At 39.9% G+C, this 11815-nt stretch overlaps 1 long non-coding RNA gene across 1 annotated transcript in view; it reads left to right on the top strand.

Moving 5' to 3' along the window:
• Positions 1 to 9892, top strand: part of LOC131187778 (uncharacterized) — a 37006-nt gene extending 27114 nt beyond the window's left edge. Inside the window, exons 4-6 of the long non-coding RNA XR_009152623.1 lie at positions 7607 to 7663; positions 8443 to 8594; positions 9331 to 9892. This is a non-coding gene — a long non-coding RNA (uncharacterized LOC131187778). The remainder of the gene's footprint in view (positions 1 to 7606; positions 7664 to 8442; positions 8595 to 9330) is intronic.
• Positions 9893 to 11815: the final 1923 nt, after the last annotated feature.

Genomic DNA, 11815 nt, shown 5'->3' with positions numbered 1-11815 from the left:
TAGATTATTTTATGCCAGTGCAGCAAATTGCACAAAAAACATTATTTAAGTTTACTGGGGCAGTTTTCTTTGGCCTGGTGCTTTAGATTGAATTGAACTGCTGTTCCTATTTTCCCAGCTGTCATGACCATTTGACATGCCAGCTTCAAACAGTGAGAGGCACATGTATATAAACATGTATGCAAAGCACCAAGATGGAGAAGCGGTATGTGTGAACACACATTGTTCACACATACATTGTTACTGTGTATGTGTTACTACATTGTTACTGTGCCAGTGAGGAAGAAAAAGTATCCTTAATCAACGTACTTCCTCCCTCCATTCCTGCTCCCCCCCCCACCTAATACTTTCAAAATCAGTTGTCTTGGACTTCAGTGAGTATTTGGACCTTTCTCCAGTTTGAATCAAACTGCTATATGCACCTATGGGCAGCAGTTACATTAACATGAAATTTGCTGCCCTTTGCTGATTCCTGATTTTGCCTCTATTCCATCTGTTCTGATTCTCTGTCAGATGGTGCCATCCTGATTTTATATTAAAGTTGACCACACAGTCAACCAGGTTTTAGACTGGATTTGACATTTTTATACACCTATTGACAGGGGTGGGCTTCAAAATTTTTAGCAAGGGGTTCTCTGCCCTGTTGCTGGGTGGGCATGGTGGGCACGGCCTAGTTGGCCTGTTTTTCACTCTCCCCGATCCTCCGCGCACGCCCTGCACTTACCTGCATCCAAAACAGGCCATGTGGGAGCTCCTGGGTGGGGCGGGGTGGGGTGGGCAAGACCAGCCAGGAATGGGATTTGGGGGTTCTCCAAACTGATAAGAATCTTAGCTAGAGGTTCTTCCAAACCCCTGCAAACCCCCAGCAGCCTACCCCTGCCTATTGAATATTTTAAATGTATTATAGACACCCACTGCCAATTTGTATTACAAATCTAAATACGAAACAAAGAAAGCAGTTTAAAACAACAAGCTCATGGGCAGCCCAGACTAAAAATGTCATAACTGTAATAATGAGGTTTCTAAGCCCTATGCCATAAAGGGCTTTATTCTATAGGTACATTCTATACCAACACCCTGAATTAAATCTGGAATCCTATTTCCAACTAATGGAATAACAGTGGTGTCACATAGGCATAATGGGAGATACCTATTAGTACTCTCGCCACTGCATTTTGCACAAGCTGTAGCTTCTGGGAGGTCTTTAAGAACAATCCTATTTAGAGTACATTGGAAACATTCCGTCTTGAGGTGACCAGGGAATGAGTAATTATCTGAAGGACCTATATATGCAGTATGTGAGGAGCCATAGTGGCGCAGTGGTTAGAATGCAGTACTGCAGGGTTAACTCTGCTCACTCCAGGAGTTCAATTCTCACTGGCTCAATCTTGATTCAGCCGTAATATACACATCTGTTCTTACTTACAACAGGTCACCCAATTTCTTTTCTAAATTCATGGTGTAGTGAAGCACTATAGATATTTATCTACTTTAAACCTATCCTTAGATAGTAAAATTAAAAAAGGAAATACTATTTTATTTCAGTACAGCTAAGGTAAAGGTAAAGGTTCCCCTCGCACATAAGTGCTAGTCATTCTCAACTCTAAGAGGCGGTGTTCATCTCTGTTTCAAAGCCAAAGAGCCAGCACTGTCCGAAAATGTCTCTGTGGCCAGCATGACTAAATGCCAAAGGTGCACAGAACTCTTACCTTCCCACCAAAAGTCCCTATTTTTGTACTTGCATTTTTTACATGTTTTCGAACTGCTAGGTTGACAGAAGCTGGGACAAGTAACGGGAGCTCACCCCATTACACGGCACTAGGGATTCGAACCGCTGAACTGCTGATCTTTCGATCGACAAGCTCAACATCTTAGCCATTGAGGGATAATAGCTAATAGCCTACAGCTAAGATGACTTAAAATCCTTCATGGGAGGAGAATGAGATGAACAACATCATGGGAACTCAACAGAAAACTGGCATTGCCAGAATATGGTTGTATCAAAGTAACATGGGAATGACGTGAGGGCCATTGCGTAACATCTGGAAGGACCCAGGTTGGGAAGGTGATTTCCAATCATCTATATTCTGTGAAAGCTGGATCATATTTCAACAGTTGACCATCATGGGCAATGACTTTTGAGAATTTAACTAATTTCATATGTCTTAGTCTATGTACCAAACTATCCATCTGGGCTTCTTTTTAACCTAAGAGGACCTAAGAGGACCATAAGGGGCGTGCATAAGCGCACAAACATGCCTACCGTTCCTGTCCTATTGGTTTTTTTTCTTCTTCTTCCTATATATATATTGGTGCTTATACCTCCTAATATTTACTCATATATATGTTTATATACTATATAATCCTTTTTATATGATGTTGTGACAAAATAAATAAAATAAATAACCTGTTGCCTTTTAGTCTTGCCTCTCAGCTATATAGATTTATGCTCATTGTATGTAAGTTTGACAAGCCAAATATAATTGCTGATTTTCTATCTATTTCTTTATTTAGCTGCTCATTTGTTAGACTGCAACAATCGTTCTATCTCTGTAGAACACTCAGCCAGGACACTTGGATAGCAATGAACAGCGCCTTAGTTAAAGTTGAGATATGTGGAGTTGAGTTTAAGATGGAGGAAAATATAAGAGAGGCTCAAGTAATTAGCCTTGAGCTGAAAAGATGGAGCAGGAGAAGGAAAGGACATGTTTATATAATAAGCAGATATAAATGCGTTGCCCCTTTCCCCATTCTTTACAAAGGGCCTCACTTACCAAGCCAGATAAGGGGAAAAACTTCAGCCAACAGCAGGGCTTTCCCTCCTTGTGGAGCTAAAATGAGGAAGGGAGAGAGAGAGAGCTGAAAATTTCCCATAGACTTGAAGAGACAGATGGAGAGACAAAAAATAGCCCATCATGACTTGCATGCAGCTGCAGCAGCCATGATAATGGTGTTAAAAAAACCAATACTAAGCTAGGAGGTGATCCAATAGCCGGGGAGCAATAGAACAAAGCTGCAACAAAGTTTTGAAAAGGGCCATCATTGGGATGGATAGGAAATCCAGAATAAGCTCAGCATGAGATTAAAAAAAAGGTCATAATCAGTGGCACAGTGGCCAAGCTCACCAGAGATGCCCAGCAGTAGACCAGAATGGACATCGTGTGGTCTACAGAAGAGGCCAAACACAAAAGGCTTCCTAAAAATGACTTGAGCTGGCGACTCTCAAACAAGCTGGACCATCATTGATCCACCAAAGAGATCTGGCAGCAAGCTATTGTGTGGAAGAATAGAAAGAAAAAGTGCTAGGTATACTATCTTGAGTTCTTGAATAAAAGATGGGGGATAAAGCCATCAAGTAAACAAATCTAACTGAAAGTCCTTTTTAACTTTATGAAAAATTTACAAAAGTTCATGGTGCATTCCAGGCAAATTACAAAATGGTTTGGTTTGTACAAACAGTGTGAGCTCCTTTGGGAAATAGAAAATGTTTTAATTTAATATAGACTAGAAAAACAATAAAATTAATAACTTGATGCCAATTTGAATTAACAAAACCTGAAATTCAGCAGCCACCTTCCAATCCTTCAGTCCTCCAAATTAAAATGTAGAGATACTAGCAATGCAGAGAAAAAAAGAAATGAAAGAATCTTAGCACAAATTTTTAACCAGTAATTTACGCAGTTTGACCAAAGTAGAAGCTCCTTGAAACATTTGTCCCTTCTGGTTCAGTTTACCTGAAAACACCTTTTCCTGATAAATCCGCAAGACAGCTTTAATCAGAGGCAATACCCCTATATTTACTCCTTTTCCAACCCCAGTACAACAGAATAACAGAAGGGACCTTGGAGGTCTTCTAGTCCAACCTCCTGTGTGCCACTCATGAATCAGCACGTGACTATCTAAGTTTATCAGGGATGCTGGGCAAAATTTAACAAATCTGTTCATAGATATATTCCAGACCCCATAACATCCTCATTAAAGGGATAGAAAAGTTCAGTCCCTCTCTCCATTATGTAATCCAAAATAGCACCCTCCTTGATTCAGTTCCTGAAACTTTCCTGAGACTCTGGAAATATTGTAGGAACTCTGCAATCTATCTGACATAACTGTATTCACTTCTTCGCAGGTTAACTATCCTGTATTAATAACTAAGGTAAAGCATTCATAAATTCATTAAAGATTCATGTGGAGGCCAAGAGCAGCAAATGATAGCATGCAGTGGCTCCTCATTGTCAGTTTGTGCTTGGCCCAATCAAGACTGTTTCAAGAACCCAGATGTGGGCCTCTTTCCTCTCATGGGGCTTTTTGGGTTTCATGATCTTAATCATACAAGCAAAGAAGCTGTTATCTGTGGTATTAACAGAGACTAAAACAACAGCCTAGGTTTCAGCTACTGTATGAAAACTGTGAGTACTAAACCTTTGAGAGTTAGGGGTCTTTGTTCAAATTCCCTCTCCTGTACACAGTATTGTTGTGTAATAAAGTCTGGTACCCAAAGATGAAGAAAGTTGACTTGAGCAGATCATGACCAAATCAAACTTTGCCATACCGAAGTTTGGAGACCTCAGGAGGACTACAAAATTTCAAAATTCTAATGCAACCTTCTGATATGGGAAGCAGGATATTACTTTTTTAGTTTTCTGTAAACTCATTAAAAAAAACACTTTTTTCTGCTGAAGAATTACTTTACAGGGCCACTGTAAACACGATATTTAAGATATATTACTAGGAATACTCTTTGTGTAGATCTTTCATGAGATCTGGACACTATGTAACAACCATAATTATTCTGAGATGAGGTCTTTCTTACCATGCTTCAGACCCAAAATGGGGGCTGTGCAACTTATTTCAGGTTGAGGCTGCTCTTCTTCTTTGAGCAGCAAGTTAGCAATCATATTAAAAAATAAAAGATGGGGCTGTAACAAAAAATATATATATTTATATTATTTTAGAAAATTCAATGTAGAAAGGGTAATATTACTAATTTCCTGTGCTAAACTTGATAATTATTTCTGTCACATATTTATAGTTTTGTTCACAACTTTTGAATAGTGACCCAAAAATGTGATCCATACAACTAAAGTCCTATTCTTTTTTTAACATATATCCTGCATGTAAAGAAGTGGCAGAGTTACAGTTGTTCTGCCACTGCTGCCATCTTGATTTTTTTGACACACACATTCACACACTCACAGAGGTCCAAGCCCCTAGCATTCGACTGCATTTTCTCCGATTTATAGGAATGATTTTTGGGCATGCATGCAAGTGATTATAAAATGTGGTATTATTTGCATATAACTGCAAACATGTTATGAAAATTATATGAGCTGCTTATCTCTTGACAAGCGACAATTTAACAGCTCGATATCCTCTAAAATCATATTCTCTGTGGAAAGATTATCTTCCTGTAATAGCACTTATACAGTGCTTTTATCAGCCTTAAATAGCAGATTCCATAGATCTTTGGTCCTTGGAGTTCTTGCCAGTAGTTTCTCATGGACAAAAAGACATAAAAAGTGAGATCTAGTCAAAATCACACTAGGGCTTATTTTCAGGGGGTGTCTTTTTTTTTTCCATGTAAGGGAAGCCCACTTTTCTGCTTGCTCACGGTGGGCCAGTGCCACCGCCATGAGGCATAGAGAGTGGAGCTGCCACACACACCTGCACCAGCTTACCTCAGGGCCCCTACAGCCAGGCCACCTATGCCCCGACAACTGCCTCACCTTGCGGTGGCAGCTCTGGCAGCCCCATCCATCAGGACCCCACGTGGTCGGCAACCCGGTTCTTCTGCTTGCTCGTGGCTACAATGGAACAGGAGGCCATGCGATGCTCTGGTGCCACGGCCATGAGACAGTGGGTGGAACTGCCCCACACACACTGCATTGCCTTACCTCAGGGCTTCCGCATCTACACCCCAACACCTGCCTCGCCTCACCACACCACTTAGCCTTCTGTTTCGTTGCAGCCGTGAGCAAGCAGAAGAAGTGGGCTGGTGGCCACATGGGCACCTGCTACACATGGCTGCTGGTACTGCCACTGCAAGGCAGGTGTCAGGGCATGGATGGCCTGGCTGCAGGAGCCCTGAGCTCCACCACCCCCACACCTCACCTTGTGGCTGCAGCACCACAAGCAACCAGACAGAATGGGCAGCCGGGTGGCTGCGCAGTTTCTTAAGTAGGGCTTATTTTGGAGGTAGAGCTTATATTAAATGCATTCATAAAACATGCTAGGGCTTATTTTCGAACCATAATTCAGCTGCAAAGAACTAATAAAGAGTAGGGTCTCAGTGCATCAAAAGTCAGAAAACCGCTATTTTCATTCTCACTTGGCTTTACCCTACTGTATCCTGTGCATTTTACTTGGCAACAGAAGGGACAAAAATCTCCCTCATTTGTACACAATATTCCACTCTGCCAAATAGATCATTTTACCACTATCTCCTGTTTGGTGGAGAGGGGAGGCTGGGGAAGATTTGAAGCTAATCACACTACAGACTCTCAAATAGGTAATCAATACTTTTAGAAGTATAACAGCTGATGCCCATGCAATGCCAGTTTGTATTGCAGTCTTCTATGATAGCAAAAGTGCAGTTAGGACTTCTAGATTAATGCAAAGGCATTTGCAAAATTCAGTGACATGTTTCCAGGCAGTGATTTTCAGTCAATTTAGACACACACACATTTAGACACGCACATACACATTCTCTGTCTGCTGGAATTGTGCTTATAACCCAATACTGGAAAGTGAAGTGTCATGGAGATCTAGGATTTCCCCAAAGATGCCACAATTAACAGGTCAGCACGTTTATTCTGCAGAAAGGCTGATAACTATCAGAGAAAAATAGAGGTTACTGGCAAAAAAATCTGCTCCTGAAACCTCATCTGAGACATCAAACCAGAGAGTGAAACCTCTGATAGCCCGAAAGCCAAAAAATGCTCTCATTAAAAAGAGAAATGTTATTTCTCGGTTTGGGGCTGAGGTTTCTAAAGCGTCCGGTACAAACGCCATAATCCCATCTTGCCTACACTGAGTTTTGAGAATCCATTAGCAGTGCACCTAAAATACAAATATCCTTACTCTGCCTTCACACACACACACACCCCCTAGCTCCTTGTTTAAAAACTAGGAAGCTTGCAGGAGAATGAGGATGAAACTAAGTCCATCCTGGGAATCACATCTTCAGATGCCTTACTACATTGTTTAATTTCTGATTTGCTAAATTTCTTTCTTACCTTTCAATCTAAATATGATATTTTGGTAATAATTACCCAATGATAATCCATGCCACTGCATTTTGGACCAGCTGTAAGCTACCAGAGGCTCTTCAGCAGCAGCCCTATGTGAAGCACATTGTAGTAATCCAACCAAGAGGTGACTGTGACATGAATAATGATAAACAATCATTATTCCCAATCCCAGGAATAGGCATCTTTGGGACCATCTGCTCCCAAGAATATCTGCCTGCTCCATGCATTCCCAGGGAGAGGGCATGCTCCAGGTCCCCTCAATCAAGTACTGCCAACTCATGGAGCCTAGGAAATATACTGTATGTTTTTGGTGGCTGCCCCTGTTCTCTGAAACAGGCTTCCCTCCTGACATGTTGCAGGCTCCAATCCTGCTGGCCTTTGTGGAAATTGACTGTTTCTCCTGGATTTCGGCTTAGGTAAGTAGAGTCCCCTATTGGTGTTTTTCATCCATTCTGTTCAGTTCACCATTCTGCACATTTGTTCTGTTTATTCTTCATTTTTGTTGTATACCACCCAGGGTCACAGTAGTTGAGTTGGGTGGCCATGTAAATGTTTGAAATAAAATAGTAAAATAAAAAATAATAAATTATAATAGTATAATATAATATAATATAATATAATATAATAATATAATATAATATAATATAATATAATATAATATAATATAATATAATATAATATAATATAATATAATATAATATAATATAATATAATATAATATAATATAATATAATATAATATAATATAATATAATATAGGCACATTATGATAGTTAGTTGTGGCAAGGACTTCCTGGCCACCTGCCCTTTGAGCAGAAGCTGCAAGTCCTAAAGCTTTCCCAACTGTCTAAGATCTGCTTAAGGGCTAAGCAGAGAAGTGAAAGTGATTCTGGCTCCATTCCTGAGGACAGCAGACTGAAATTCCCCAGAATCATAAACCAATAGACCAGAGCAAGACATCAATTCCACAAGAAGGCTAAAGCTATTTTTGTTGAGATTGGCTGCAATGCCGAATCTTGCAAGTCTGATTTTGCTGTACCTCCTCCCACTTCTTTTATTTCAGTGAATCAGGGAGGTGTCTGTCTGTCTGTCTGTCTGTCATTGACTTAAGATTTTTACTCTTTGTTGTTTCGGTAACAGAACTGACATAAGTCTATTGAGGTCATCTTTCATTTCTTTATCCTTTCTTATTCTAGATATGGAACTCCAATGCCCATCCATCTGTAGAGTCAAGCACGCAGATCAGATGGGGAGGTTTCAGAGAGGCTGATACAGTAGCAGCTGTCCCAACTGATTCCTAGAGCCAGGAACTTGAGCAGTGATCCCAACAACCACCAGAGCCTTCAGGGTGATTTTATATTTAGTCTTTCACTTCCCATCCCCTGCAGTTCCAAGCAGAAACCCAGATAGCCACACTTCTGAAAAGGTGACATTCCTGTCTCAGGATCCAGCCAGATCTCAGTAATACCTGTCAGGTTGGCATTCACATCCAATGTTATACTATAGAGATAAAGGAGGCCTTATTAGAGACCGACCTAGCATTAAAAAGCATCAAGCAGAGTCCAAGGGAACCTAAGCAGAGGTGGGTTTCAGCAGGTTCTGACCAGTTCTGGAGAACGGGTAGCGGAAATTTTGAGTAGTTCGGAGAACCAGTAGTAAAAATTCTGACTGGTCCCGCCCCCATTTATTCTCTGCCTCCCAAGTCTCACCTGATCGGGAGGAAATAGGAATTTTGTAGTAACCTTCCCCTGCCACACCCACCAAGCCATGACATGCCCACCAAGCCACACCCACAGAACCAGTAGTAAAAAATTTTGAAACCCACCACCGAACCTAAGGTTTGAACTACATATTGGAGTAGAGTACAAGGTGCTGGAATGGGGCACCAGGAAAAGATACCAGAGCTGCAGTCTTTTGAGATCCTATAGTTGTTGCCTGCCCCTTCACAACAATCAGTTAATCACCCAACTTTTTTGCATAAACTAAACTAAAATATGGATGACTCACTTTGTGGTTCAATGTGTCATGCAAACACAGCTTCTGATTAATATTTTATATTTCACTTCAACTTTTATTTCTCTTAGACACTGATTCATCGTTGGTATAATGGCATGATAGCAAATGTAGCAAAACTCAGATTGCCAAAAACTGTTCTCCTGATGTTCAGTCTTTTGAAGAAGAAATGGATTCCAAAGGATTCAGTTGAGGGTTGATTCCAGCTCTTTCCCCACCCATTTCTTATAACTCTCTAGCACACTGGTATCTACTTGTGATTTTGCTATCTCTTTGTTTTGATCCTATCTAGAAAGTTTCATAATGATTTGTCAGAATGTAAAGCTGGCTCCAAAATAAAGATTGCAATTGGAGGAATCCAGGTTAGAATCAGGGTTAGAATGTAATTTCTAGATGACTTAGGGGTGCCGTTGCAAGTCTCCCTCTAAGACAAAGGCATATTAAAAAATGCATAATATTCATATGCAAATAATAAAAACAATATGCAAACTGATTTCCAACTACCCAACAGTTCTGTAAGTGAACTCCAGATGGCATCAGATGATTGTCCATGCTCTGCTCTAAACAGGCTGCATCTCAATTTTTTTTTTATTTCATTTTGTCCCAACAGTATACACAAACATCAACATAAGAAAATCAACACATTATAAAATATATATATATATATATATATATATATATATATATATATATATATATATATATATATATAAGCAAAAGTATGTTATATTCTTTTATTTTATTAGCATTCAATACCATCATTCCAGACATTCTTCTAATTAAGCTAAACCAGCTACAGGTACTGGAATAGACTTGTAAGTGGATCACAAGCTTCCTAACAAACAGGAAGCAGCAGGTGAAGCTAAGCAAGATCACATCAAATACCTGTACAATTAGCACAGGGGCCCCCCAAGGCTGTGTGCTCTCCCCACTTCTCTTCTCTCTGTATACCAACGACTGCATCTCCAATGATCCATCTGTTAAGCTACTGAAGTTCGCAGATGACACAACAGTGATTGGTCTCATTCGAGACAATGACGAATCCGCATACAGACGAGAGGTCGAACGACTAGCCTTGTGGTGCAACCAAAACAATCTGGAACTGAACACACTCAAAACTGTAGAAATGGTGGTAGACTTTAGGAGAAACCCTTCCATACTTCCACCTCTCACAATACTAGACAACACAGTATCAACAGTAGAAACCTTCAAATTCCTAGGTTCTATCATATCGCAAGATCTAAAATGGACAGCTAACATCAAAAACATCATTAAAAATGGACAACAAAGAATGTTCTTTCTGCGCCAACTCAGTAAGCTCAGACTGCCCAAGGAGCTGCTGATTCAGTTCTACAGAGGAATTATTGAGTCTGTCATTTGCACCTCTATAACTGTGGTTCAGTTCTGCAACCCAACAAGAAAAACATAGACTTCAGAGGATAATTAGAACTGCAGAAAAAATAATTGCTACCAACCTGCCTTCCATTGAGGACCTGTATACTGCACGAATCAAGAAGAGGGCCGTGAAAATATTTACAGACCCCTCGCATCCTGGACATAAACTGTTTCAACTACTACCCTCAAAACGACGCTATAGAGCACTGCACACCAGAACAACTAGACACAAGAACAGTTTTTTCCCAAAGGCCATCACTCTGCTAAACAAATAATTCCATCAACACTGTCAAACTATTTACTGAATCTGCACTACTATTAATCTTGTCATCGTTCCCATCACCAATCTCTTTCCACTTATGACTGTATGACTGTTACTTTGTTGCTGGCAATCCTTATGATTTATATTGAGATATTGACCATCAATTGTGTTGTAAATGTTGTACCTTGATGAATGTATCTTTTCTTTTATGTACACTGAGAGCATATGCACCAAGACAAATTCCTTGTGTGTCCAATCACACTTGGCCAATAAAAAATTCTATTCTATTCTATTCTATTCTATTCTATTAATTTGTTATAACGAAAGGGAACAATAGGACAGGAACGGTAGGCACATTTGTGCTCTTATGCATGCCCCTTATTGTCCTCTTAGGAATGGGGTGAGGTCAATAGTAGAAGATTGGTTGAAGATTTTGGGATTTTAAGTAGAGACTATAGAGTCTGGTAATGAGTTCCAAGCGTTGACAACTCTGTTACAGAAGTCATATTTTCTGCAATCAAGTTTGAAGTTTGAATTTCAATCACTCTAAGGGGGCATAGTTACATACTGTGTAGTAACTTGCTCTTCCCAAAAAAAAAACCATCTCAGCCAACAGGAAGTTGTTGCTCTCAAAATGTTTCAACCAGTAATTCATTTTAGAAAGTTTCTTCCCTGAATAACAATCAATTACTATGATGGGAAAATGTTATTTATCATACAATATTTATGATGCTGGTAACCCAAGGACTCACTAGAGAGAAATGTTCTTGATCATATATTTTGCATACAATAGAACAGCAGTAAACAACAAAGAACCATCCAGATGTTATTAAACTACAATTTCCAGCATTCTTAACCATTGTCCAAACTAATGGAACTTCTGGCAGCTAATTTAACAA

This window comes from Ahaetulla prasina, chromosome 1, assembly GCF_028640845.1.
Source record: "Ahaetulla prasina isolate Xishuangbanna chromosome 1, ASM2864084v1, whole genome shotgun sequence".
NCBI classification, from domain to species: Eukaryota; Metazoa; Chordata; class Lepidosauria; order Squamata; family Colubridae; genus Ahaetulla; species Ahaetulla prasina.
The sequence above is the reverse complement of the archived record's forward strand: the minus strand, read 5'-3'. Positions and strand labels throughout refer to the sequence as shown.